The sequence below is a fragment of the Pseudorasbora parva genome, chromosome 6 (assembly GCF_024679245.1).
Source record: "Pseudorasbora parva isolate DD20220531a chromosome 6, ASM2467924v1, whole genome shotgun sequence".
Taxonomy (NCBI): Eukaryota; Metazoa; Chordata; class Actinopteri; order Cypriniformes; family Gobionidae; genus Pseudorasbora; species Pseudorasbora parva.
In genome coordinates, this window is record NC_090177.1 from 48,026,478 (window position 1) to 48,050,671 (window position 24,194).

At 50.7% G+C, this 24,194-nt stretch overlaps 24 non-coding genes across 24 annotated transcripts; all 24 read left to right on the forward strand.

The window, feature by feature from the left end:
• The first annotated feature begins 3,989 nt into the window (after positions 1–3,989).
• Positions 3,990–4,180, forward strand: LOC137080054 (U2 spliceosomal RNA). Its single transcript, XR_010905974.1, has one exon. It is a non-coding gene; the product is annotated as a U2 spliceosomal RNA (small nuclear RNA).
• A 466-nt stretch (positions 4,181–4,646) lies between these two features.
• Positions 4,647–4,810, forward strand: LOC137080342 (U1 spliceosomal RNA). The gene has a single exon (XR_010906195.1). It is a non-coding gene; the product is annotated as a U1 spliceosomal RNA (small nuclear RNA).
• Positions 4,811–5,818: 1,008 nt separating this feature from the next.
• LOC137079781 (U2 spliceosomal RNA) lies at positions 5,819–6,009 on the forward strand. The gene has a single exon (XR_010905718.1). It is a non-coding gene; the product is annotated as a U2 spliceosomal RNA (small nuclear RNA).
• A 470-nt stretch (positions 6,010–6,479) lies between these two features.
• Positions 6,480–6,643, forward strand: LOC137080343 (U1 spliceosomal RNA). The gene has a single exon (XR_010906196.1). It is a non-coding gene; the product is annotated as a U1 spliceosomal RNA (small nuclear RNA).
• A 784-nt stretch (positions 6,644–7,427) lies between these two features.
• On the forward strand, positions 7,428–7,618 carry LOC137079782 (U2 spliceosomal RNA). The gene has a single exon (XR_010905719.1). It is a non-coding gene; the product is annotated as a U2 spliceosomal RNA (small nuclear RNA).
• A 466-nt stretch (positions 7,619–8,084) lies between these two features.
• LOC137079622 (U1 spliceosomal RNA) lies at positions 8,085–8,248 on the forward strand. Its single transcript, XR_010905571.1, has one exon. It is a non-coding gene; the product is annotated as a U1 spliceosomal RNA (small nuclear RNA).
• A 1,008-nt stretch (positions 8,249–9,256) lies between these two features.
• On the forward strand, positions 9,257–9,447 carry LOC137079784 (U2 spliceosomal RNA). Its single transcript, XR_010905720.1, has one exon. It is a non-coding gene; the product is annotated as a U2 spliceosomal RNA (small nuclear RNA).
• A 466-nt stretch (positions 9,448–9,913) lies between these two features.
• Positions 9,914–10,077, forward strand: LOC137080344 (U1 spliceosomal RNA). The gene has a single exon (XR_010906197.1). It is a non-coding gene; the product is annotated as a U1 spliceosomal RNA (small nuclear RNA).
• A 784-nt stretch (positions 10,078–10,861) lies between these two features.
• On the forward strand, positions 10,862–11,052 carry LOC137079785 (U2 spliceosomal RNA). The gene has a single exon (XR_010905721.1). It is a non-coding gene; the product is annotated as a U2 spliceosomal RNA (small nuclear RNA).
• Positions 11,053–11,518: 466 nt separating this feature from the next.
• On the forward strand, positions 11,519–11,682 carry LOC137079623 (U1 spliceosomal RNA). The gene has a single exon (XR_010905572.1). It is a non-coding gene; the product is annotated as a U1 spliceosomal RNA (small nuclear RNA).
• A 1,008-nt stretch (positions 11,683–12,690) lies between these two features.
• On the forward strand, positions 12,691–12,881 carry LOC137079787 (U2 spliceosomal RNA). Its single transcript, XR_010905723.1, has one exon. It is a non-coding gene; the product is annotated as a U2 spliceosomal RNA (small nuclear RNA).
• Positions 12,882–13,347: 466 nt separating this feature from the next.
• Positions 13,348–13,511, forward strand: LOC137080346 (U1 spliceosomal RNA). Its single transcript, XR_010906198.1, has one exon. It is a non-coding gene; the product is annotated as a U1 spliceosomal RNA (small nuclear RNA).
• A 784-nt stretch (positions 13,512–14,295) lies between these two features.
• On the forward strand, positions 14,296–14,486 carry LOC137079788 (U2 spliceosomal RNA). Its single transcript, XR_010905724.1, has one exon. It is a non-coding gene; the product is annotated as a U2 spliceosomal RNA (small nuclear RNA).
• Positions 14,487–14,952: 466 nt separating this feature from the next.
• Positions 14,953–15,116, forward strand: LOC137079625 (U1 spliceosomal RNA). The gene has a single exon (XR_010905573.1). It is a non-coding gene; the product is annotated as a U1 spliceosomal RNA (small nuclear RNA).
• Positions 15,117–16,124: 1,008 nt separating this feature from the next.
• Positions 16,125–16,315, forward strand: LOC137079789 (U2 spliceosomal RNA). The gene has a single exon (XR_010905725.1). It is a non-coding gene; the product is annotated as a U2 spliceosomal RNA (small nuclear RNA).
• A 466-nt stretch (positions 16,316–16,781) lies between these two features.
• Positions 16,782–16,945, forward strand: LOC137080347 (U1 spliceosomal RNA). The gene has a single exon (XR_010906199.1). It is a non-coding gene; the product is annotated as a U1 spliceosomal RNA (small nuclear RNA).
• A 1,008-nt stretch (positions 16,946–17,953) lies between these two features.
• Positions 17,954–18,144, forward strand: LOC137079790 (U2 spliceosomal RNA). Its single transcript, XR_010905726.1, has one exon. It is a non-coding gene; the product is annotated as a U2 spliceosomal RNA (small nuclear RNA).
• A 470-nt stretch (positions 18,145–18,614) lies between these two features.
• On the forward strand, positions 18,615–18,778 carry LOC137080348 (U1 spliceosomal RNA). Its single transcript, XR_010906200.1, has one exon. It is a non-coding gene; the product is annotated as a U1 spliceosomal RNA (small nuclear RNA).
• Positions 18,779–19,562: 784 nt separating this feature from the next.
• Positions 19,563–19,753, forward strand: LOC137079791 (U2 spliceosomal RNA). Its single transcript, XR_010905727.1, has one exon. It is a non-coding gene; the product is annotated as a U2 spliceosomal RNA (small nuclear RNA).
• A 466-nt stretch (positions 19,754–20,219) lies between these two features.
• Positions 20,220–20,383, forward strand: LOC137080349 (U1 spliceosomal RNA). The gene has a single exon (XR_010906201.1). It is a non-coding gene; the product is annotated as a U1 spliceosomal RNA (small nuclear RNA).
• Positions 20,384–20,902: 519 nt separating this feature from the next.
• LOC137079792 (U2 spliceosomal RNA) lies at positions 20,903–21,093 on the forward strand. Its single transcript, XR_010905728.1, has one exon. It is a non-coding gene; the product is annotated as a U2 spliceosomal RNA (small nuclear RNA).
• Positions 21,094–21,563: 470 nt separating this feature from the next.
• LOC137080350 (U1 spliceosomal RNA) lies at positions 21,564–21,727 on the forward strand. Its single transcript, XR_010906202.1, has one exon. It is a non-coding gene; the product is annotated as a U1 spliceosomal RNA (small nuclear RNA).
• Positions 21,728–22,511: 784 nt separating this feature from the next.
• On the forward strand, positions 22,512–22,702 carry LOC137079793 (U2 spliceosomal RNA). Its single transcript, XR_010905729.1, has one exon. It is a non-coding gene; the product is annotated as a U2 spliceosomal RNA (small nuclear RNA).
• Positions 22,703–23,168: 466 nt separating this feature from the next.
• On the forward strand, positions 23,169–23,332 carry LOC137080352 (U1 spliceosomal RNA). The gene has a single exon (XR_010906204.1). It is a non-coding gene; the product is annotated as a U1 spliceosomal RNA (small nuclear RNA).
• The last annotated feature ends 862 nt before the right edge of the window (positions 23,333–24,194 follow it).

A 24,194-nucleotide genomic window follows, 5' to 3' on the forward strand; every position in this document is an offset into this window, starting at 1 on the left:
CTTCTTTTATCTTCAGTTGATTTAATCTAAAGCTGTGGCTGAAGTCAGTTGTAGTTCTTGTGTTTCTCTGTCCTTCAGTGATTCTTGCTAACAGGTGTTCTCAGTTATCACTTAATTAATCTCTTAATTATCTCATGAACTTCAACAATGCTTCAATTACTCTAACACTCTGTAGTGTGTACACTCTTCAGTGTTCATTTAAAACTGAAGATTTTGCTGTGGGGTTAAAAGGGTTAAAGGGGTTAGATGAAAAAACCCACAGTGGGAACCGTAAATTAACAGTAAGAAACTGTAAATTAATTTACAGAAAAGTTCTGTAAAAAAACAGCACTTTACTGGCAACCAGAGCTGCCAGTAGATTACCGTTAAATCAAGGAAAAACAGTAATATACTGTAAAACATAACAGTCAAATTTATCAGATGAATCAAGATATTTTCACTGAAATATTAGTGAAAGTTATTAGAAAAAAGTTGTGCAAAGTCAGTAACTGATAAGGAGAGTAAATATTAAAATGACCTGAGTTTATGTGTTGTTGCACAAGATGATATAGAAGAGATCTTTTAGATGAATTCATTAGTTTTGTGGGTTACCGTTGTGCTGAAGAGTAGAGCCTGTGCTTCAGTCCAGGATGAGCAGAGAAACATTGATGATATGCTGCCTGATGCTTTATTTAACGGCAGTGACTGTGTTTGCTGATGCAGTTATGAGCCGTTTGTTGAGTAATTTATCACATACGTGTGTGCTATTGCTCACAATGAACCGCAAAAAGTGAAGTTAAAGTCATGTTTCTAAATCATTTTACTACTACACCTTACACGTGTGAAATGACTCAAATGTAGTTTTACGATACAAACACCTATAAATACTAGTTTTAAAATGAGAACTGTTTGAAGCAATCAGTTTTCCAAATGAAAAGTTATCTTTCATGGTATTATTACGGTAAAATACTGTAAAAAATGAGAGCTGTATATAAACAGTAGAGGGCTGTAAATTAACAGTACATTGCTGGCAACCACAGCTGCCAGTAGATTACCGTTATTTTACGACACAATTTTTTACAGTGTGGGTTTATTATAGTCTGCATGTAACCATGGTTTTATTATAGCGTGCATGCAACCTTGGTTTTATTATAGTTTACATGCAACCATGGGTTTATTATAGTCTGCATGTAACCATGGTTTTATTATAGTGTGCATGCAACCATGGGTTTATTATAGTGTACATGTAACCATGGGTTTATTATAGTGTGCATGCAACCATGGTTTTATTATAGTCTGCATGTAACCATGGTTTTATTATAGTGTGCATGCAACCATGGTTTTATTATAGTTTACATGCAACCATGGGTTTATTATAGTGTACATGTAACCATGGTTTTATTATAGTCTGCATGTAACCATGGTTTTATTATAGTGTGCATGCAACCATGGGTTTATTATAGTGTACATGTAACCATGGTTTTATTATAGTCTGCATGTAACCATGGTTTTATTATAGTGTACATGTAACCATGGTTTTATTATAGTGTGCATGCAACCATGGGTTTATTATAGTGTACATGTAACCATGGGTTTATTATAGTGTGCATGCAACCATGGTTTTATTATAGTCTGCATGTAACCATGGTTTTATTATAGTGTGCATGCAACCATGGTTTTATTATAGTTTACATGCAACCATGGGTTTATTATAGTGTACATGTAACCATGGTTTTATTATAGTCTGCATGTAACCATGGTTTTATTATAGTGTGCATGCAACCATGGGTTTATTATAGTGTGCATGCAACCATGGTTTTATTATAGTGTACATGTAACCATGGGTTTATTATAGTCTGCATGTAACCATGGGTTTATTATAGTACATGTGCAGAAACCTTGGTTTTATTATAGTGTACATATACAGAAACCTTGGTTTTATTATAGTGTACATATACAGAAACCTTGGTTTTATTATACAGTACATATACAGAAACCTTGGTTTTATTATAGTACATGTGCAGAAACCTTGGTTTTATTATGTAACCTTGGTTTTATTATAGTGTACATATACAGAAACCTTGGTTTTATTATAGTACATGTAACCTTGGTTTTATTATAGTGTACATATACAGAAACCTTGGTTTTATTATGTAACCTTGGTTTTATTATAGTACATGCAACCTTGGTTTTATAATAGTGTACATATACAGAAACCTTGGTTTTATTATAGTACATGTAACCTTGGTTTTATTATACAGTACATATACAGAAACCTTGGTTTTATTATAGTACATGTAACCTTGGTTTTATTATACAGTACATATACAGAAACCTTGGTTTTATTATACAGTACATATACAGAAACCTTGGTTTTATTATAGTGTACATGTGCAGAAACCTTGGTTTTATTATAGTACATATAACCTTGGTTTTACTATAGTGTACATGTTCAGAAACCTTGGTTTTATTATAGTACATGTGCACTATAACGGGCTTGCGGCCGTTATAGTAGTAAAATAGACGTTACCGTTAGCTGACGCTGTCTATTCATTCTCATTCAGACAATTCACGGAATAAAATCAATGAAAATATAGCATTTCTTTGCATTTTAACACTGTGTGAATATTATAATACATAGTTCTTACCACAAACGCTGAATAAAATGTAGATGAAAGTAATGTTGTATTGCGTGTGACAGATGATCTTCTGACAGGATCGTTGAATGTTCTCATGTGTTTGCGCGGCCGCTTTCTGACGCACCCGATTGGCCGAAAGTCTACAGTTGCCGCGGGTAATGTAGACTTTCGACCAATCAGAAGCCCGAACTGTCTACAGTGTGTAGACTTTCGACCAATCGGATGACCGAACTGTCTACAGTCTACAGTCTACAGTCTACACAGTTGCACGTTGCTCGCGCTGACATCTGCGAATTCCCCAAATGTGGGAATCTCGACTGCATAATTTATGGTAGTGGGGGACTGCGTTCGCGCTCTCCCCTGTACACACTGGTTAAAAGCAGATAGCGTGGAGGGAAAAAGCGTGCGGTTCTTGACGCTTGTGGCGCCGCCCACTGCCCCAAAGGGTGAAGTTGCACCAGTTTTGTTATGTTTCTGTCTCTTTCTGCTGTGTCAGCCAGTGACCCGGAGAGTTCAGAGAACTGAACTGCGTTTGTTTTCATCGAGGTTGTCGAAACCTGCGACCGGTTTGCCGAATGTGGTTTTTCCCACAAACTTTGATATTCAACGGACGAGTTGATTGACAGCAGTGGTCCCAAAGGCAAAGTTGTTCGGATGGAGGTTTTCTGTCGTATGGTACGACTGTCTCGTGCGCGTGCTGTGAAAAAGCACGCGACATACGTTCGCCTATAGCCGCTCTCATGTTGTTGCTTTTTCATTTTAAAGCGCCACTAGGTGGCCATTCACCGCGTCCTTTCTCGCCTGACCCCAGACTGAGCCCGTGCACGGGTGTACCGGCTTGGGTGAAATTGTCTCGTTCCGTCCAAGAGCTATAGCCGTTCTAGCAGACCCCGCCTCGCCCAGCCCGTAGGTTTCGGCCTGCCGCCGCCAAGCTGAATCGAAATTCCCACTTTTTTTCCGATCTGGACGGACAGTCAGACTCCAGAGAATCTTTCTGCACTGGTTTGGGCCAGATCGGGCAAAAGACCTAGGACTAGTGTGCAAAAGTAGGTTTTTCACAAAATCCCAAATACCCGAAAATTTCGCCAGCGCAACCTTCGAATCCGAGGCATGCGTCTCGCTCGGCTCGAGCCAAGGATTCCGATGATATAAGACACTTGGTTCTGCGGCGTGCGGTTTGGGAGCTACGAGCCATTTCGTGCCGGGCCCATCGGGGGGCCAGCCTTGGTGATGTTGTAGAGCGAGTGGCTAGTACCATCCCTCAAAGTTTCAGGTCTCTACGACGTAAGGCCTTTGCCAACCCTCCCCCCCTCACCGCTTCCCAGATGGGCGTCGCCTTTGCCGGCTCCCCTGCCGCTGCGTCATTGTGTCATCGCTTCTCGGCCTTTTGGCTAAGATCAAGTGTAGTATCTGTTCTTATCAGTTTAATATCTGATACGTCCCCTATCCGGGGACTGCATATTAAATTGATTTTTGGCACATGGAGCCGGAACCGGGGCTTGCTCCGTCCACTCCACGCATAGACCTGGTATTGCAGTGCCTCCAGGAACGGTGTGCTTCCCCTTTTTGGGGACTGCGAATTGTTGTGACTAATAGAAGAACCAACAACACCACTGGAATTTTTTTTGTCAGAGAATACAGAAATACGCAGGAAGCGCATACAGAACGACGATGAGGTGACGCAACGATGACCGTGCCACAGAGAAAGCAGCAAGCTGCGGTCATATGAGCATAGGGAAAAAAGAAGAACAAAAGCGTCGGTTGCCGGCCGGCTGACTCATCACCGTCACAGCACGTTTTTTGATGTCCCTCTTATTTGAGAGTCTTTACCAACGAGCTGATGAGTCGAATCAGGGGTTTGTGTTGGATGGATTAGGGACACCTGATTCAAATCAAGGTCACGCACGCACGCAGCAGTCAAGCAATGGAAGGTGCCCCGTCCTTCCTTTTCTTGGGGGAGGGGAAGGTCACCGTGTTTGAGGATGGCGAAGGGGGATAGGGGGCCTCTGCCTGGAGGCCAGGCAACTCATACTTACCTGGCAGGGGAGACACCATGATCAGGAAGGTGGTTCACCCAGGGCGAGGCTCGGCCATTGCACTCCGGTTGTGCTGACCCCTGCGAATTCCCCAAATGTGGGAATCTCGACTGCATAATTTATGGTAGTGGGGGACTGCGTTCGCGCTCTCCCCTGTACACACTGGTTAAAAGCAGATAGCGTGGAGGGAAAAAGCGTGCGGTTCTTGACGCTTGTGGCGCCGCCCACTGCCCCAAAGGGTGAAGTTGCACCAGTTTTGTTATGTTTCTGTCTCTTTCTGCTGTGTCAGCCAGTGACCCGGAGAGTTCAGAGAACTGAACTGCGTTTGTTTTCATCGAGGTTGTCGAAACCTGCGACCGGTTTGCCGAATGTGGTTTTTCCCACAAACTTTGATATTCAACGGACGAGTTGATTGACAGCAGTGGTCCCAAAGGCAAAGTTGTTCGGATGGAGGTTTTCTGTCGTATGGTACGACTGTCTCGTGCGCGTGCTGTGAAAAAGCACGCGACATACGTTCGCCTATAGCCGCTCTCATGTTGTTGCTTTTTCATTTTAAAGCGCCACTAGGTGGCCATTCACCGCGTCCTTTCTCGCCTGACCCCAGACTGAGCCCGTGCACGGGTGTACCGGCTTGGGTGAAATTGTCTCGTTCCGTCCAAGAGCTATAGCCGTTCTAGCAGACCCCGCCTCGCCCAGCCCGTAGGTTTCGGCCTGCCGCCGCCAAGCTGAATCGAAATTCCCACTTTTTTTCCGATCTGGACGGACAGTCAGACTCCAGAGAATCTTTCTGCACTGGTTTGGGCCAGATCGGGCAAAAGACCTAGGACTAGTGTGCAAAAGTAGGTTTTTCACAAAATCCCAAATACCCGAAAATTTCGCCAGCGCAACCTTCGAATCCGAGGCATGCGTCTCGCTCGGCTCGAGCCAAGGATTCCGATGATATAAGACACTTGGTTCTGCGGCGTGCGGTTTGGGAGCTACGAGCCATTTCGTGCCGGGCCCATCGGGGGGCCAGCCTTGGTGATGTTGTAGAGCGAGTGGCTAGTACCATCCCTCAAAGTTTCAGGTCTCTACGACGTAAGGCCTTTGCCAACCCTCCCCCCCTCACCGCTTCCCAGATGGGCGTCGCCTTTGCCGGCTCCCCTGCCGCTGCGTCATTGTGTCATCGCTTCTCGGCCTTTTGGCTAAGATCAAGTGTAGTATCTGTTCTTATCAGTTTAATATCTGATACGTCCCCTATCCGGGGACTGCATATTAAATTGATTTTTGGCACATGGAGCCGGAACCGGGGCTTGCTCCGTCCACTCCACGCATCGACCTGGTATTGCAGTGCCTCCAGGAACGGTGTGCTTCCCCTTTTTGGGGACTGCGAATTGTTGTGACTAATAGAAGAACCAACAACACCACTGGAATTTTTTTTGTCAGAGAATACAGAAATACGCAGGAAGCGCATACAGAATGACGATGAGGTGACGCAACGATGACCGTGCCACAGAGAAAGCAGCAAGCTGCGGTCATATGAGCATAGGGAAAAAAGAAGAACAAAAGCGTCGGTTGCCGGCCGGCTGACTCATCACCGTCACAGCACGTTTTTTGATGTCCCTCTTATTTGAGAGTCTTTACCAACGAGCTGATGAGTCGAATCAGGGGTTTGTGTTGGATGGATTAGGGACACCTGATTCAAATCAAGGTCACGCACGCACGCACGCAGCAGTCAAGCAATGGAAGGTGCCCCGTCCTTCCTTTTCTTGGGGGAGGGGAAGGTCACCGTGTTTGAGGATGGCGAAGGGGGATAGGGCGCCTCTGCCTGGAGGCCAGGCAACTCATACTTACCTGGCAGGGGAGACACCATGATCAGGAAGGTGGTTCACCCAGGGCGAGGCTCGGCCATTGCACTCCGGTTGTGCTGACCCCTGCGAATTCCCCAAATGTGGGAATCTCGACTGCATAATTTATGGTAGTGGGGGACTGCGTTCGCGCTCTCCCCTGTACACACTGGTTAAAAGCAGATAGCGTGGAGGGAAAAAGCGTGCGGTTCTTGACGCTTGTGGCGCCGCCCACTGCCCCAAAGGGTGAAGTTGCACCAGTTTTGTTATGTTTCTGTCTCTTTCTGCTGTGTCAGCCAGTGACCCGGAGAGTTCAGAGAACTGAACTGCGTTTGTTTTCATCGAGGTTGTCGAAACCTGCGACCGGTTTGCCGAATGTGGTTTTTCCCACAAACTTTGATATTCAACGGACGAGTTGATTGACAGCAGTGGTCCCAAAGGCAAAGTTGTTCGGATGGAGGTTTTCTGTCGTATGGTACGACTGTCTCGTGCGCGTGCTGTGAAAAAGCACGCGACATACGTTCGCCTATAGCCGCTCTCATGTTGTTGCTTTTTCATTTTAAAGCGCCACTAGGTGGCCATTCACCGCGTCCTTTCTCGCCTGACCCCAGACTGAGCCCGTGCACGGGTGTACCGGCTTGGGTGAAATTGTCTCGTTCCGTCCAAGAGCTATAGCCGTTCTAGCAGACCCCGCCTCGCCCAGCCCGTAGGTTTCGGCCTGCCGCCGCCAAGCTGAATCGAAATTCCCACTTTTTTTCCGATCTGGACGGACAGTCAGACTCCAGAGAATCTTTCTGCACTGGTTTGGGCCAGATCGGGCAAAAGACCTAGGACTAGTGTGCAAAAGTAGGTTTTTCACAAAATCCCAAATACCCGAAAATTTCGCCTCACCGCTTCCCAGATGGGCGTCGCCTTTGCCGGCTCCCCTGCCGCTGCGTCATTGTGTCATCGCTTCTCGGCCTTTTGGCTAAGATCAAGTGTAGTATCTGTTCTTATCAGTTTAATATCTGATACGTCCCCTATCCGGGGACTGCATATTAAATTGATTTTTGGCACATGGAGCCGGAACCGGGGCTTGCTCCGTCCACTCCACGCATCGACCTGGTATTGCAGTGCCTCCAGGAACGGTGTGCTTCCCCTTTTTGGGGACTGCGAATTGTTGTGACTAATAGAAGAACCAACAACACCACTGGAATTTTGTCAGAGAATACAGAAATACGCAGGAAGCGCATACAGAACGACGATGAGGTGACGCAACGATGACCGTGCCACAGAGAAAGCAGCAAGCTGCGGTCATATGAGCATAGGGAAAAAAGAAGAACAAAAGCGTCGGTTGCCGGCCGGCTGACTCATCACCGTCACAGCACGTTTTTTGATGTCCCTCTTATTTGAGAGTCTTTACCAACGAGCTGATGAGTCGAATCAGGGGTTTGTGTTGGATGGATTAGGGACACCTGATTCAAATCAAGGTCACGCACGCACGCACGCAGCAGTCAAGCAATGGAAGGTGCCCCGTCCTTCCTTTTCTTGGGGGAGGGGAAGGTCACCGTGTTTGAGGATGGCGAAGGGGGATAGGGCGCCTCTGCCTGGAGGCCAGGCAACTCATACTTACCTGGCAGGGGAGACACCATGATCAGGAAGGTGGTTCACCCAGGGCGAGGCTCGGCCATTGCACTCCGGTTGTGCTGACCCCTGCGAATTCCCCAAATGTGGGAATCTCGACTGCATAATTTATGGTAGTGGGGGACTGCGTTTGCGCTCTCCCCTGTACACACTGGTTAAAAGCAGATAGCGTGGAGGGAAAAAGCGTGCGGTTCTTGACGCTTGTGGCGCCGCCCACTGCCCCAAAGGGTGAAGTTGCACCAGTTTTGTTATGTTTCTGTCTCTTTCTGCTGTGTCAGCCAGTGACCCGGAGAGTTCAGAGAACTGAACTGCGTTTGTTTTCATCGAGGTTGTCGAAACCTGCGACCGGTTTGCCGAATGTGGTTTTTCCCACAAACTTTGATATTCAACGGACGAGTTGATTGACAGCAGTGGTCCCAAAGGCAAAGTTGTTCGGATGGAGGTTTTCTGTCGTATGGTACGACTGTCTCGTGCGCGTGCTGTGAAAAAGCACGCGACATACGTTCGCCTATAGCCGCTCTCATGTTGTTGCTTTTTCATTTTAAAGCGCCACTAGGTGGCCATTCACCGCGTCCTTTCTCGCCTGACCCCAGACTGAGCCCGTGCACGGGTGTACCGGCTTGGGTGAAATTGTCTCGTTCCGTCCAAGAGCTATAGCCGTTCTAGCAGACCCCGCCTCGCCCAGCCCGTAGGTTTCGGCCTGCCGCCGCCAAGCTGAATCGAAATTCCCACTTTTTTTCCGATCTGGACGGACAGTCAGACTCCAGAGAATCTTTCTGCACTGGTTTGGGCCAGATCGGGCAAAAGACCTAGGACTAGTGTGCAAAAGTAGGTTTTTCACAAAATCCCAAATACCCGAAAATTTCGCCAGCGCAACCTTCGAATCCGAGGCATGCGTCTCGCTCGGCTCGAGCCAAGGATTCCGATGATATAAGACACTTGGTTCTGCGGCGTGCGGTTTGGGAGCTACGAGCCATTTCGTGCCGGGCCCATCGGGGGGCCAGCCTTGGTGATGTTGTAGAGCGAGTGGCTAGTACCATCCCTCAAAGTTTCAGGTCTCTACGACGTAAGGCCTTTGCCAACCCTCCCCCCCTCACCGCTTCCCAGATGGGCGTCGCCTTTGCCGGCTCCCCTGCCGCTGCGTCATTGTGTCATCGCTTCTCGGCCTTTTGGCTAAGATCAAGTGTAGTATCTGTTCTTATCAGTTTAATATCTGATACGTCCCCTATCCGGGGACTGCATATTAAATTGATTTTTGGCACATGGAGCCGGAACCGGGGCTTGCTCCGTCCACTCCACGCATCGACCTGGTATTGCAGTGCCTCCAGGAACGGTGTGCTTCCCCTTTTTGGGGACTGCGAATTGTTGTGACTAATAGAAGAACCAACAACACCACTGGAATTTTGTCAGAGAATACAGAAATACGCAGGAAGCGCATACAGAATGACGATGAGGTGACGCAACGATGACCGTGCCACAGAGAAAGCAGCAAGCTGCGGTCATATGAGCATAGGGAAAAAAGAAGAACAAAAGCGTCGGTTGCCGGCCGGCTGACTCATCACCGTCACAGCACGTTTTTTGATGTCCCTCTTATTTGAGAGTCTTTACCAACGAGCTGATGAGTCGAATCAGGGGTTTGTGTTGGATGGATTAGGGACACCTGATTCAAATCAAGGTCACGCACGCACGCACGCAGCAGTCAAGCAATGGAAGGTGCCCCGTCCTTCCTTTTCTTGGGGGAGGGGAAGGTCACCGTGTTTGAGGATGGCGAAGGGGGATAGGGGGCCTCTGCCTGGAGGCCAGGCAACTCATACTTACCTGGCAGGGGAGACACCATGATCAGGAAGGTGGTTCACCCAGGGCGAGGCTCGGCCATTGCACTCCGGTTGTGCTGACCCCTGCGAATTCCCCAAATGTGGGAATCTCGACTGCATAATTTATGGTAGTGGGGGACTGCGTTCGCGCTCTCCCCTGTACACACTGGTTAAAAGCAGATAGCGTGGAGGGAAAAAGCGTGCGGTTCTTGACGCTTGTGGCGCCGCCCACTGCCCCAAAGGGTGAAGTTGCACCAGTTTTGTTATGTTTCTGTCTCTTTCTGCTGTGTCAGCCAGTGACCCGGAGAGTTCAGAGAACTGAACTGCGTTTGTTTTCATCGAGGTTGTCGAAACCTGCGACCGGTTTGCCGAATGTGGTTTTTCCCACAAACTTTGATATTCAACGGACGAGTTGATTGACAGCAGTGGTCCCAAAGGCAAAGTTGTTCGGATGGAGGTTTTCTGTCGTATGGTACGACTGTCTCGTGCGCGTGCTGTGAAAAAGCACGCGACATACGTTCGCCTATAGCCGCTCTCATGTTGTTGCTTTTTCATTTTAAAGCGCCACTAGGTGGCCATTCACCGCGTCCTTTCTCGCCTGACCCCAGACTGAGCCCGTGCACGGGTGTACCGGCTTGGGTGAAATTGTCTCGTTCCGTCCAAGAGCTATAGCCGTTCTAGCAGACCCCGCCTCGCCCAGCCCGTAGGTTTCGGCCTGCCGCCGCCAAGCTGAATCGAAATTCCCACTTTTTTTCCGATCTGGACGGACAGTCAGACTCCAGAGAATCTTTCTGCACTGGTTTGGGCCAGATCGGGCAAAAGACCTAGGACTAGTGTGCAAAAGTAGGTTTTTCACAAAATCCCAAATACCCGAAAATTTCGCCTCACCGCTTCCCAGATGGGCGTCGCCTTTGCCGGCTCCCCTGCCGCTGCGTCATTGTGTCATCGCTTCTCGGCCTTTTGGCTAAGATCAAGTGTAGTATCTGTTCTTATCAGTTTAATATCTGATACGTCCCCTATCCGGGGACTGCATATTAAATTGATTTTTGGCACATGGAGCCGGAACCGGGGCTTGCTCCGTCCACTCCACGCATCGACCTGGTATTGCAGTGCCTCCAGGAACGGTGTGCTTCCCCTTTTTGGGGACTGCGAATTGTTGTGACTAATAGAAGAACCAACAACACCACTGGAATTTTGTCAGAGAATACAGAAATACGCAGGAAGCGCATACAGAACGACGATGAGGTGACGCAACGATGACCGTGCCACAGAGAAAGCAGCAAGCTGCGGTCATATGAGCATAGGGAAAAAAGAAGAACAAAAGCGTCGGTTGCCGGCCGGCTGACTCATCACCGTCACAGCACGTTTTTTGATGTCCCTCTTATTTGAGAGTCTTTACCAACGAGCTGATGAGTCGAATCAGGGGTTTGTGTTGGATGGATTAGGGACACCTGATTCAAATCAAGGTCACGCACGCACGCACGCAGCAGTCAAGCAATGGAAGGTGCCCCGTCCTTCCTTTTCTTGGGGGAGGGGAAGGTCACCGTGTTTGAGGATGGCGAAGGGGGATAGGGCGCCTCTGCCTGGAGGCCAGGCAACTCATACTTACCTGGCAGGGGAGACACCATGATCAGGAAGGTGGTTCACCCAGGGCGAGGCTCGGCCATTGCACTCCGGTTGTGCTGACCCCTGCGAATTCCCCAAATGTGGGAATCTCGACTGCATAATTTATGGTAGTGGGGGACTGCGTTTGCGCTCTCCCCTGTACACACTGGTTAAAAGCAGATAGCGTGGAGGGAAAAAGCGTGCGGTTCTTGACGCTTGTGGCGCCGCCCACTGCCCCAAAGGGTGAAGTTGCACCAGTTTTGTTATGTTTCTGTCTCTTTCTGCTGTGTCAGCCAGTGACCCGGAGAGTTCAGAGAACTGAACTGCGTTTGTTTTCATCGAGGTTGTCGAAACCTGCGACCGGTTTGCCGAATGTGGTTTTTCCCACAAACTTTGATATTCAACGGACGAGTTGATTGACAGCAGTGGTCCCAAAGGCAAAGTTGTTCGGATGGAGGTTTTCTGTCGTATGGTACGACTGTCTCGTGCGCGTGCTGTGAAAAAGCACGCGACATACGTTCGCCTATAGCCGCTCTCATGTTGTTGCTTTTTCATTTTAAAGCGCCACTAGGTGGCCATTCACCGCGTCCTTTCTCGCCTGACCCCAGACTGAGCCCGTGCACGGGTGTACCGGCTTGGGTGAAATTGTCTCGTTCCGTCCAAGAGCTATAGCCGTTCTAGCAGACCCCGCCTCGCCCAGCCCGTAGGTTTCGGCCTGCCGCCGCCAAGCTGAATCGAAATTCCCACTTTTTTTCCGATCTGGACGGACAGTCAGACTCCAGAGAATCTTTCTGCACTGGTTTGGGCCAGATCGGGCAAAAGACCTAGGACTAGTGTGCAAAAGTAGGTTTTTCACAAAATCCCAAATACCCGAAAATTTCGCCAGCGCAACCTTCAAATCCGAGGCATGCGTCTCGCTCGGCTCGAGCCAAGGATTCCGATGATATAAGACACTTGGTTCTGCGGCGTGCGGTTTGGGAGCTACGAGCCATTTCGTGCCGGGCCCATCGGGGGGCCAGCCTTGGTGATGTTGTAGAGCGAGTGGCTAGTACCATCCCTCAAAGTTTCAGGTCTCTACGACGTAAGGCCTTTGCCAACCCTCCCCCCCTCACCGCTTCCCAGATGGGCGTCGCCTTTGCCGGCTCCCCTGCCGCTGCGTCATTGTGTCATCGCTTCTCGGCCTTTTGGCTAAGATCAAGTGTAGTATCTGTTCTTATCAGTTTAATATCTGATACGTCCCCTATCCGGGGACTGCATATTAAATTGATTTTTGGCACATGGAGCCGGAACCGGGGCTTGCTCCGTCCACTCCACGCATCGACCTGGTATTGCAGTGCCTCCAGGAACGGTGTGCTTCCCCTTTTTGGGGACTGCGAATTGTTGTGACTAATAGAAGAACCAACAACACCACTGGAATTTTGTCAGAGAATACAGAAATACGCAGGAAGCGCATACAGAATGACGATGAGGTGACGCAACGATGACCGTGCCACAGAGAAAGCAGCAAGCTGCGGTCATATGAGCATAGGGAAAAAAGAAGAACAAAAGCGTCGGTTGCCGGCCGGCTGACTCATCACCGTCACAGCACGTTTTTTGATGTCCCTCTTATTTGAGAGTCTTTACCAACGAGCTGATGAGTCGAATCAGGGGTTTGTGTTGGATGGATTAGGGACACCTGATTCAAATCAAGGTCACGCACGCACGCACGCAGCAGTCAAGCAATGGAAGGTGCCCCGTCCTTCCTTTTCTTGGGGGAGGGGAAGGTCACCGTGTTTGAGGATGGCGAAGGGGGATAGGGGGCCTCTGCCTGGAGGCCAGGCAACTCATACTTACCTGGCAGGGGAGACACCATGATCAGGAAGGTGGTTCACCCAGGGCGAGGCTCGGCCATTGCACTCCGGTTGTGCTGACCCCTGCGAATTCCCCAAATGTGGGAATCTCGACTGCATAATTTATGGTAGTGGGGGACTGCGTTCGCGCTCTCCCCTGTACACACTGGTTAAAAGCAGATAGCGTGGAGGGAAAAAGCGTGCGGTTCTTGACGCTTGTGGCGCCGCCCACTGCCCCAAAGGGTGAAGTTGCACCAGTTTTGTTATGTTTCTGTCTCTTTCTGCTGTGTCAGCCAGTGACCCGGAGAGTTCAGAGAACTGAACTGCGTTTGTTTTCATCGAGGTTGTCGAAACCTGCGACCGGTTTGCCGAATGTGGTTTTTCCCACAAACTTTGATATTCAACGGACGAGTTGATTGACAGCAGTGGTCCCAAAGGCAAAGTTGTTCGGATGGAGGTTTTCTGTCGTATGGTACGACTGTCTCGTGCGCGTGCTGTGAAAAAGCACGCGACATACGTTCGCCTATAGCCGCTCTCATGTTGTTGCTTTTTCATTTTAAAGCGCCACTAGGTGGCCATTCACCGCGTCCTTTCTCGCCTGACCCCAGACTGAGCCCGTGCACGGGTGTACCGGCTTGGGTGAAATTGTCTCGTTCCGTCCAAGAGCTATAGCCGTTCTAGCAGACCCCGCCTCGCCCAGCCCGTAGGTTTCGGCCTGCCGCCGCCAAGCTGAATCGAAATTCCCACTTTTTTTCCGATCTGGACGGACAGTCAGACTCCAGAGAATCTTTCTGCACTGGTTTGGGCCAGATCGGGCAAAAGACCTAGGACTAGTGTGCAAAAGTAGGTTTTTCACAAAATCCCAAATACCCGAAAATTTCGCCTCACCGCTTCCCAGATGGGCGTCGCCTTTGCCGGCTCCCCTGCCGCTGCGTCATTGTGTCATCGCTTCTCGGCCTTTTGGCTAAGATCAAGTGTAGTATCTGTTCTTATCAGTTTAATATCTGATACGTCCCCTATCCGGGGACTGCATATTAAATTGATTTTTGGCACATGGAGCCGGAACCGGGGCTTGCTCCGTCCACTCCACGCATCGACCTGGTATTGCAGTGCCTCCAGGAACGGTGTGCTTCCCCTTTTTGGGGACTGCGAATTGTTGTGACTAATAGAAGAACCAACAACACCACTGGAATTTTGTCAGAGAATACAGAAATACGCAGGAAGCGCATACAGAACGACGATGAGGTGACGCAACGATGACCGTGCCACAGAGAAAGCAGCAAGCTGCGGTCATATGAGCATAGGGAAAAAAGAAGAACAAAAGCGTCGGTTGCCGGCCGGCTGACTCATCACCGTCACAGCACGTTTTTTGATGTCCCTCTTATTTGAGAGTCTTTACCAACGAGCTGATGAGTCGAATCAGGGGTTTGTGTTGGATGGATTAGGGACACCTGATTCAAATCAAGGTCACGCACGCACGCACGCAGCAGTCAAGCAATGGAAGGTGCCCCGTCCTTCCTTTTCTTGGGGGAGGGGAAGGTCACCGTGTTTGAGGATGGCGAAGGGGGATAGGGCGCCTCTGCCTGGAGGCCAGGCAACTCATACTTACCTGGCAGGGGAGACACCATGATCAGGAAGGTGGTTCACCCAGGGCGAGGCTCGGCCATTGCACTCCGGTTGTGCTGACCCCTGCGAATTCCCCAAATGTGGGAATCTCGACTGCATAATTTATGGTAGTGGGGGACTGCGTTTGCGCTCTCCCCTGTACACACTGGTTAAAAGCAGATAGCGTGGAGGGAAAAAGCGTGCGGTTCTTGACGCTTGTGGCGCCGCCCACTGCCCCAAAGGGTGAAGTTGCACCAGTTTTGTTATGTTTCTGTCTCTTTCTGCTGTGTCAGCCAGTGACCCGGAGAGTTCAGAGAACTGAACTGCGTTTGTTTTCATCGAGGTTGTCGAAACCTGCGACCGGTTTGCCGAATGTGGTTTTTCCCACAAACTTTGATATTCAACGGACGAGTTGATTGACAGCAGTGGTCCCAAAGGCAAAGTTGTTCGGATGGAGGTTTTCTGTCGTATGGTACGACTGTCTCGTGCGCGTGCTGTGAAAAAGCACGCGACATACGTTCGCCTATAGCCGCTCTCATGTTGTTGCTTTTTCATTTTAAAGCGCCACTAGGTGGCCATTCACCGCGTCCTTTCTCGCCTGACCCCAGACTGAGCCCGTGCACGGGTGTACCGGCTTGGGTGAAATTGTCTCGTTCCGTCCAAGAGCTATAGCCGTTCTAGCAGACCCCGCCTCGCCCAGCCCGTAGGTTTCGGCCTGCCGCCGCCAAGCTGAATCGAAATTCCCACTTTTTTTCCGATCTGGACGGACAGTCAGACTCCAGAGAATCTTTCTGCACTGGTTTGGGCCAGATCGGGCAAAAGACCTAGGACTAGTGTGCAAAAGTAGGTTTTTCACAAAATCCCAAATACCCGAAAATTTCGCCAGCGCAACCTTCGAATCCGAGGCATGCGTCTCGCTCGGCTCGAGCCAAGGATTCCGATGATATAAGACACTTGGTTCTGCGGCGTGCGGTTTGGGAGCTACGAGCCATTTCGTGCCGGGCCCATCGGGGGGCCAGCCTTGGTGATGTTGTAGAGCGAGTGGCTAGTACCATCCCTCAAAGTTTCAGGTCTCTACGACGTAAGGCCTTTGCCAACCCTCCCCCCCTCACCGCTTCCCAGATGGGCGTCGCCTTTGCCGGCTCCCCTGCCGCTGCGTCATTGTGTCATCGCTTCTCGGCCTTTTGGCTAAGATCAAGTGTAGTATCTGTTCTTATCAGTTTAATATCTGATACGTCCCCTATCCGGGGACTGCATATTAAATTGATTTTTGGCACATGGAGCCGGAACCGGGGCTTGCTCCGTCCACTCCACGCATCGACCTGGTATTGCAGTGCCTCCAGGAACGGTGTGCTTCCCCTTTTTGGGGACTGCGAATTGTTGTGACTAATAGAAGAACCAACAACACCACTGGAATTTTGTCAGAGAATACAGAAATACGCAGGAAGCGCATACAGAATGACGATGAGGTGACGCAACGATGACCGTGCCACAGAGAAAGCAGCAAGCTGCGGTCATATGAGCATAGGGAAAAAAGAAGAACAAAAGCGTCGGTTGCCGGCCGGCTGACTCATCACCGTCACAGCACGTTTTTTGATGTCCCTCTTATTTGAGAGTCTTTACCAACGAGCTGATGAGTCGAATCAGGGGTTTGTGTTGGATGGATTAGGGACACCTGATTCAAATCAAGGTCACGCACGCACGCACGCAGCAGTCAAGCAATGGAAGGTGCCCCGTCCTTCCTTTTCTTGGGGGAGGGGAAGGTCACCGTGTTTGAGGATGGCGAAGGGGGATAGGGGGCCTCTGCCTGGAGGCCAGGCAACTCATACTTACCTGGCAGGGGAGACACCATGATCAGGAAGGTGGTTCACCCAGGGCGAGGCTCGGCCATTGCACTCCGGTTGTGCTGACCCCTGCGAATTCCCCAAATGTGGGAATCTCGACTGCATAATTTATGGTAGTGGGGGACTGCGTTCGCGCTCTCCCCTGTACACACTGGTTAAAAGCAGATAGCGTGGAGGGAAAAAGCGTGCGGTTCTTGACGCTTGTGGCGCCGCCCACTGCCCCAAAGGGTGAAGTTGCACCAGTTTTGTTATGTTTCTGTCTCTTTCTGCTGTGTCAGCCAGTGACCCGGAGAGTTCAGAGAACTGAACTGCGTTTGTTTTCATCGAGGTTGTCGAAACCTGCGACCGGTTTGCCGAATGTGGTTTTTCCCACAAACTTTGATATTCAACGGACGAGTTGATTGACAGCAGTGGTCCCAAAGGCAAAGTTGTTCGGATGGAGGTTTTCTGTCGTATGGTACGACTGTCTCGTGCGCGTGCTGTGAAAAAGCACGCGACATACGTTCGCCTATAGCCGCTCTCATGTTGTTGCTTTTTCATTTTAAAGCGCCACTAGGTGGCCATTCACCGCGTCCTTTCTCGCCTGACCCCAGACTGAGCCCGTGCACGGGTGTACCGGCTTGGGTGAAATTGTCTCGTTCCGTCCAAGAGCTATAGCCGTTCTAGCAGACCCCGCCTCGCCCAGCCCGTAGGTTTCGGCCTGCCGCCGCCAAGCTGAATCGAAATTCCCACTTTTTTTCCGATCTGGACGGACAGTCAGACTCCAGAGAATCTTTCTGCACTGGTTTGGGCCAGATCGGGCAAAAGACCTAGGACTAGTGTGCAAAAGTAGGTTTTTCACAAAATCCCAAATACCCGAAAATTTCGCCAGCGCAACCTTCGAATCCGAGGCATGCGTCTCGCTCGGCTCGAGCCAAGGATTCCGATGATATAAGACACTTGGTTCTGCGGCGTGCGGTTTGGGAGCTACGAGCCATTTCGTGCCGGGCCCATCGGGGGGCCAGCCTTGGTGATGTTGTAGAGCGAGTGGCTAGTACCATCCCTCAAAGTTTCAGGTCTCTACGACGTAAGGCCTTTGCCAACCCTCCCCCCCTCACCGCTTCCCAGATGGGCGTCGCCTTTGCCGGCTCCCCTGCCGCTGCGTCATTGTGTCATCGCTTCTCGGCCTTTTGGCTAAGATCAAGTGTAGTATCTGTTCTTATCAGTTTAATATCTGATACGTCCCCTATCCGGGGACTGCATATTAAATTGATTTTTGGCACATGGAGCCGGAACCGGGGCTTGCTCCGTCCACTCCACGCATCGACCTGGTATTGCAGTGCCTCCAGGAACGGTGTGCTTCCCCTTTTTGGGGACTGCGAATTGTTGTGACTAATAGAAGAACCAACAACACCACTGGAATTTTTTTTGTCAGAGAATACAGAAATACGCAGGAAGCGCATACAGAATGACGATGAGGTGACGCAACGATGACCGTGCCACAGAGAAAGCAGCAAGCTGCGGTCATATGAGCATAGGGAAAAAAGAAGAACAAAAGCGTCGGTTGCCGGCCGGCTGACTCATCACCGTCACAGCACGTTTTTTGATGTCCCTCTTATTTGAGAGTCTTTACCAACGAGCTGATGAGTCGAATCAGGGGTTTGTGTTGGATGGATTAGGGACACCTGATTCAAATCAAGGTCACGCACGCACGCACGCAGCAGTCAAGCAATGGAAGGTGCCCCGTCCTTCCTTTTCTTGGGGGAGGGGAAGGTCACCGTGTTTGAGGATGGCGAAGGGGGATAGGGCGCCTCTGCCTGGAGGCCAGGCAACTCATACTTACCTGGCAGGGGAGACACCATGATCAGGAAGGTGGTTCACCCAGGGCGAGGCTCGGCCATTGCACTCCGGTTGTGCTGACCCCTGCGAATTCCCCAAATGTGGGAATCTCGACTGCATAATTTATGGTAGTGGGGGACTGCGTTCGCGCTCTCCCCTGTACACACTGGTTAAAAGCAGATAGCGTGGAGGGAAAAAGCGTGCGGTTCTTGACGCTTGTGGCGCCGCCCACTGCCCCAAAGGGTGAAGTTGCACCAGTTTTGTTATGTTTCTGTCTCTTTCTGCTGTGTCAGCCAGTGACCCGGAGAGTTCAGAGAACTGAACTGCGTTTGTTTTCATCGAGGTTGTCGAAACCTGCGACCGGTTTGCCGAATGTGGTTTTTCCCACAAACTTTGATATTCAACGGACGAGTTGATTGACAGCAGTGGTCCCAAAGGCAAAGTTGTTCGGATGGAGGTTTTCTGTCGTATGGTACGACTGTCTCGTGCGCGTGCTGTGAAAAAGCACGCGACATACGTTCGCCTATAGCCGCTCTCATGTTGTTGCTTTTTCATTTTAAAGCGCCACTAGGTGGCCATTCACCGCGTCCTTTCTCGCCTGACCCCAGACTGAGCCCGTGCACGGGTGTACCGGCTTGGGTGAAATTGTCTCGTTCCGTCCAAGAGCTATAGCCGTTCTAGCAGACCCCGCCTCGCCCAGCCCGTAGGTTTCGGCCTGCCGCCGCCAAGCTGAATCGAAATTCCCACTTTTTTTCCGATCTGGACGGACAGTCAGACTCCAGAGAATCTTTCTGCACTGGTTTGGGCCAGATCGGGCAAAAGACCTAGGACTAGTGTGCAAAAGTAGGTTTTTCACAAAATCCCAAATACCCGAAAATTTCGCCTCACCGCTTCCCAGATGGGCGTCGCCTTTGCCGGCTCCCCTGCCGCTGCGTCATTGTGTCATCGCTTCTCGGCCTTTTGGCTAAGATCAAGTGTAGTATCTGTTCTTATCAGTTTAATATCTGATACGTCCCCTATCCGGGGACTGCATATTAAATTGATTTTTGGCACATGGAGCCGGAACCGGGGCTTGCTCCGTCCACTCCACGCATCGACCTGGTATTGCAGTGCCTCCAGGAACGGTGTGCTTCCCCTTTTTGGGGACTGCGAATTGTTGTGACTAATAGAAGAACCAACAACACCACTGGAATTTTGTCAGAGAATACAGAAATACGCAGGAAGCGCATACAGAACGACGATGAGGTGACGCAACGATGACCGTGCCACAGAGAAAGCAGCAAGCTGCGGTCATATGAGCATAGGGAAAAAAGAAGAACAAAAGCGTCGGTTGCCGGCCGGCTGACTCATCACCGTCACAGCACGTTTTTTGATGTCCCTCTTATTTGAGAGTCTTTACCAACGAGCTGATGAGTCGAATCAGGGGTTTGTGTTGGATGGATTAGGGACACCTGATTCAAATCAAGGTCACGCACGCACGCACGCAGCAGTCAAGCAATGGAAGGTGCCCCGTCCTTCCTTTTCTTGGGGGAGGGGAAGGTCACCGTGTTTGAGGATGGCGAAGGGGGATAGGGGGCCTCTGCCTGGAGGCCAGGCAACTCATACTTACCTGGCAGGGGAGACACCATGATCAGGAAGGTGGTTCACCCAGGGCGAGGCTCGGCCATTGCACTCCGGTTGTGCTGACCCCTGCGAATTCCCCAAATGTGGGAATCTCGACTGCATAATTTATGGTAGTGGGGGACTGCGTTCGCGCTCTCCCCTGTACACACTGGTTAAAAGCAGATAGCGTGGAGGCAGACCCCGCCTCGCCCAGCCCGTAGGTTTCGGCCTGCCGCCGCCAAGCTGAATCGAAATTCCCACTTTTTTTCCGATCTGGACGGACAGTCAGACTCCAGAGAATCTTTCTGCACTGGTTTGGGCCAGATCGGGCAAAAGACCTAGGACTAGTGTGCAAAAGTAGGTTTTTCACAAAATCCCAAATACCCGAAAATTTCGCCAGCGCAACCTTCGAATCCGAGGCATGCGTCTCGCTCGGCTCGAGCCAAGGATTCCGATGATATAAGACACTTGGTTCTGCGGCGTGCGGTTTGGGAGCTACGAGCCATTTCGTGCCGGGCCCATCGGGGGGCCAGCCTTGGTGATGTTGTAGAGCGAGTGGCTAGTACCATCCCTCAAAGTTTCAGGTCTCTACGACGTAAGGCCTTTGCCAACCCTCCCCCCCTCACCGCTTCCCAGATGGGCGTCGCCTTTGCCGGCTCCCCTGCCGCTGCGTCATTGTGTCATCGCTTCTCGGCCTTTTGGCTAAGATCAAGTGTAGTATCTGTTCTTATCAGTTTAATATCTGATACGTCCCCTATCCGGGGACTGCATATTAAATTGATTTTTGGCACATGGAGCCGGAACCGGGGCTTGCTCCGTCCACTCCACGCATCGACCTGGTATTGCAGTGCCTCCAGGAACGGTGTGCTTCCCCTTTTTGGGGACTGCGAATTGTTGTGACTAATAGAAGAACCAACAACACCACTGGAATTTTTTTTGTCAGAGAATACAGAAATACGCAGGAAGCGCATACAGAATGACGATGAGGTGACGCAACGATGACCGTGCCACAGAGAAAGCAGCAAGCTGCGGTCATATGAGCATAGGGAAAAAAGAAGAACAAAAGCGTCGGTTGCCGGCCGGCTGACTCATCACCGTCACAGCACGTTTTTTGATGTCCCTCTTATTTGAGAGTCTTTACCAACGAGCTGATGAGTCGAATCAGGGGTTTGTGTTGGATGGATTAGGGACACCTGATTCAAATCAAGGTCACGCACGCACGCACGCAGCAGTCAAGCAATGGAAGGTGCCCCGTCCTTCCTTTTCTTGGGGGAGGGGAAGGTCACCGTGTTTGAGGATGGCGAAGGGGGATAGGGCGCCTCTGCCTGGAGGCCAGGCAACTCATACTTACCTGGCAGGGGAGACACCATGATCAGGAAGGTGGTTCACCCAGGGCGAGGCTCGGCCATTGCACTCCGGTTGTGCTGACCCCTGCGAATTCCCCAAATGTGGGAATCTCGACTGCATAATTTATGGTAGTGGGGGACTGCGTTCGCGCTCTCCCCTGTACACACTGGTTAAAAGCAGATAGCGTGGAGGGAAAAAGCGTGCGGTTCTTGACGCTTGTGGCGCCGCCCACTGCCCCAAAGGGTGAAGTTGCACCAGTTTTGTTATGTTTCTGTCTCTTTCTGCTGTGTCAGCCAGTGACCCGGAGAGTTCAGAGAACTGAACTGCGTTTGTTTTCATCGAGGTTGTCGAAACCTGCGACCGGTTTGCCGAATGTGGTTTTTCCCACAAACTTTGATATTCAACGGACGAGTTGATTGACAGCAGTGGTCCCAAAGGCAAAGTTGTTCGGATGGAGGTTTTCTGTCGTATGGTACGACTGTCTCGTGCGCGTGCTGTGAAAAAGCACGCGACATACGTTCGCCTATAGCCGCTCTCATGTTGTTGCTTTTTCATTTTAAAGCGCCACTAGGTGGCCATTCACCGCGTCCTTTCTCGCCTGACCCCAGACTGAGCCCGTGCACGGGTGTACCGGCTTGGGTGAAATTGTCTCGTTCCGTCCAAGAGCTATAGCCGTTCTAGCAGACCCCGCCTCGCCCAGCCCGTAGGTTTCGGCCTGCCGCCGCCAAGCTGAATCGAAATTCCCACTTTTTTTCCGATCTGGACGGACAGTCAGACTCCAGAGAATCTTTCTGCACTGGTTTGGGCCAGATCGGGCAAAAGACCTAGGACTAGTGTGCAAAAGTAGGTTTTTCACAAAATCCCAAATACCCGAAAATTTCGCCTCACCGCTTCCCAGATGGGCGTCGCCTTTGCCGGCTCCCCTGCCGCTGCGTCATTGTGTCATCGCTTCTCGGCCTTTTGGCTAAGATCAAGTGTAGTATCTGTTCTTATCAGTTTAATATCTGATACGTCCCCTATCCGGGGACTGCATATTAAATTGATTTTTGGCACATGGAGCCGGAACCGGGGCTTGCTCCGTCCACTCCACGCATCGACCTGGTATTGCAGTGCCTCCAGGAACGGTGTGCTTCCCCTTTTTGGGGACTGCGAATTGTTGTGACTAATAGAAGAACCAACAACACCACTGGAATTTTGTCAGAGAATACAGAAATACGCAGGAAGCGCATACAGAACGACGATGAGGTGACGCAACGATGACCGTGCCACAGAGAAAGCAGCAAGCTGCGGTCATATGAGCATAGGGAAAAAAGAAGAACAAAAGCGTCGGTTGCCGGCCGGCTGACTCATCACCGTCACAGCACGTTTTTTGATGTCCCTCTTATTTGAGAGTCTTTACCAACGAGCTGATGAGTCGAATCAGGGGTTTGTGTTGGATGGATTAGGGACACCTGATTCAAATCAAGGTCACGCACGCACGCACGCAGCAGTCAAGCAATGGAAGGTGCCCCGTCCTTCCTTTTCTTGGGGGAGGGGAAGGTCACCGTGTTTGAGGATGGCGAAGGGGGATAGGGCGCCTCTGCCTGGAGGCCAGGCAACTCATACTTACCTGGCAGGGGAGACACCATGATCAGGAAGGTGGTTCACCCAGGGCGAGGCTCGGCCATTGCACTCCGGTTGTGCTGACCCCTGCGAATTCCCCAAATGTGGGAATCTCGACTGCATAATTTATGGTAGTGGGGGACTGCGTTCGCGCTCTCCCCTGTACACACTGGTTAAAAGCAGATAGCGTGGAGGGAAAAAGCGTGCGGTTCTTGACGCTTGTGGCGCCGCCCACTGCCCCAAAGGGTGAAGTTGCACCAGTTTTGTTATGTTTCTGTCTCTTTCTGCTGTGTCAGCCAGTGACCCGGAGAGTTCAGAGAACTGAACTGCGTTTGTTTTCATCGAGGTTGTCGAAACCTGCGACCGGTTTGCCGAATGTGGTTTTTCCCACAAACTTTGATATTCAACGGACGAGTTGATTGACAGCAGTGGTCCCAAAGGCAAAGTTGTTCGGATGGAGGTTTTCTGTCGTATGGTACGACTGTCTCGTGCGCGTGCTGTGAAAAAGCACGCGACATACGTTCGCCTATAGCCGCTCTCATGTTGTTGCTTTTTCATTTTAAAGCGCCACTAGGTGGCCATTCACCGCGTCCTTTCTCGCCTGACCCCAGACTGAGCCCGTGCATGGGTGTACCGGCTTGGGTGAAATTGTCTCGTTCCGTCCAAGAGCTATAGCCGTTCTAGCAGACCCCGCCTCGCCCAGCCCGTAGGTTTCGGCCTGCCGCCGCCAAGCTGAATCGAAATTCCCACTTTTTTTCCGATCTGGACGGACAGTCAGACTCCAGAGAATCTTTCTGCACTGGTTTGGGCCAGATCGGGCAAAAGACCTAGGACTAGTGTGCAAAAGTAGGTTTTTCACAAAATCCCAAATACCCGAAAATTTCGCCAGCGCAACCTTCGAATCCGAGGCATGCGTCTCGCTCGGCTCGAGCCAAGGATTCCGATGATATAAGACACTTGGTTCTGCGGCGTGCGGTTTGGGAGCTACGAGCCATTTCGTGCCGGGCCCATCGGGGGGCCAGCCT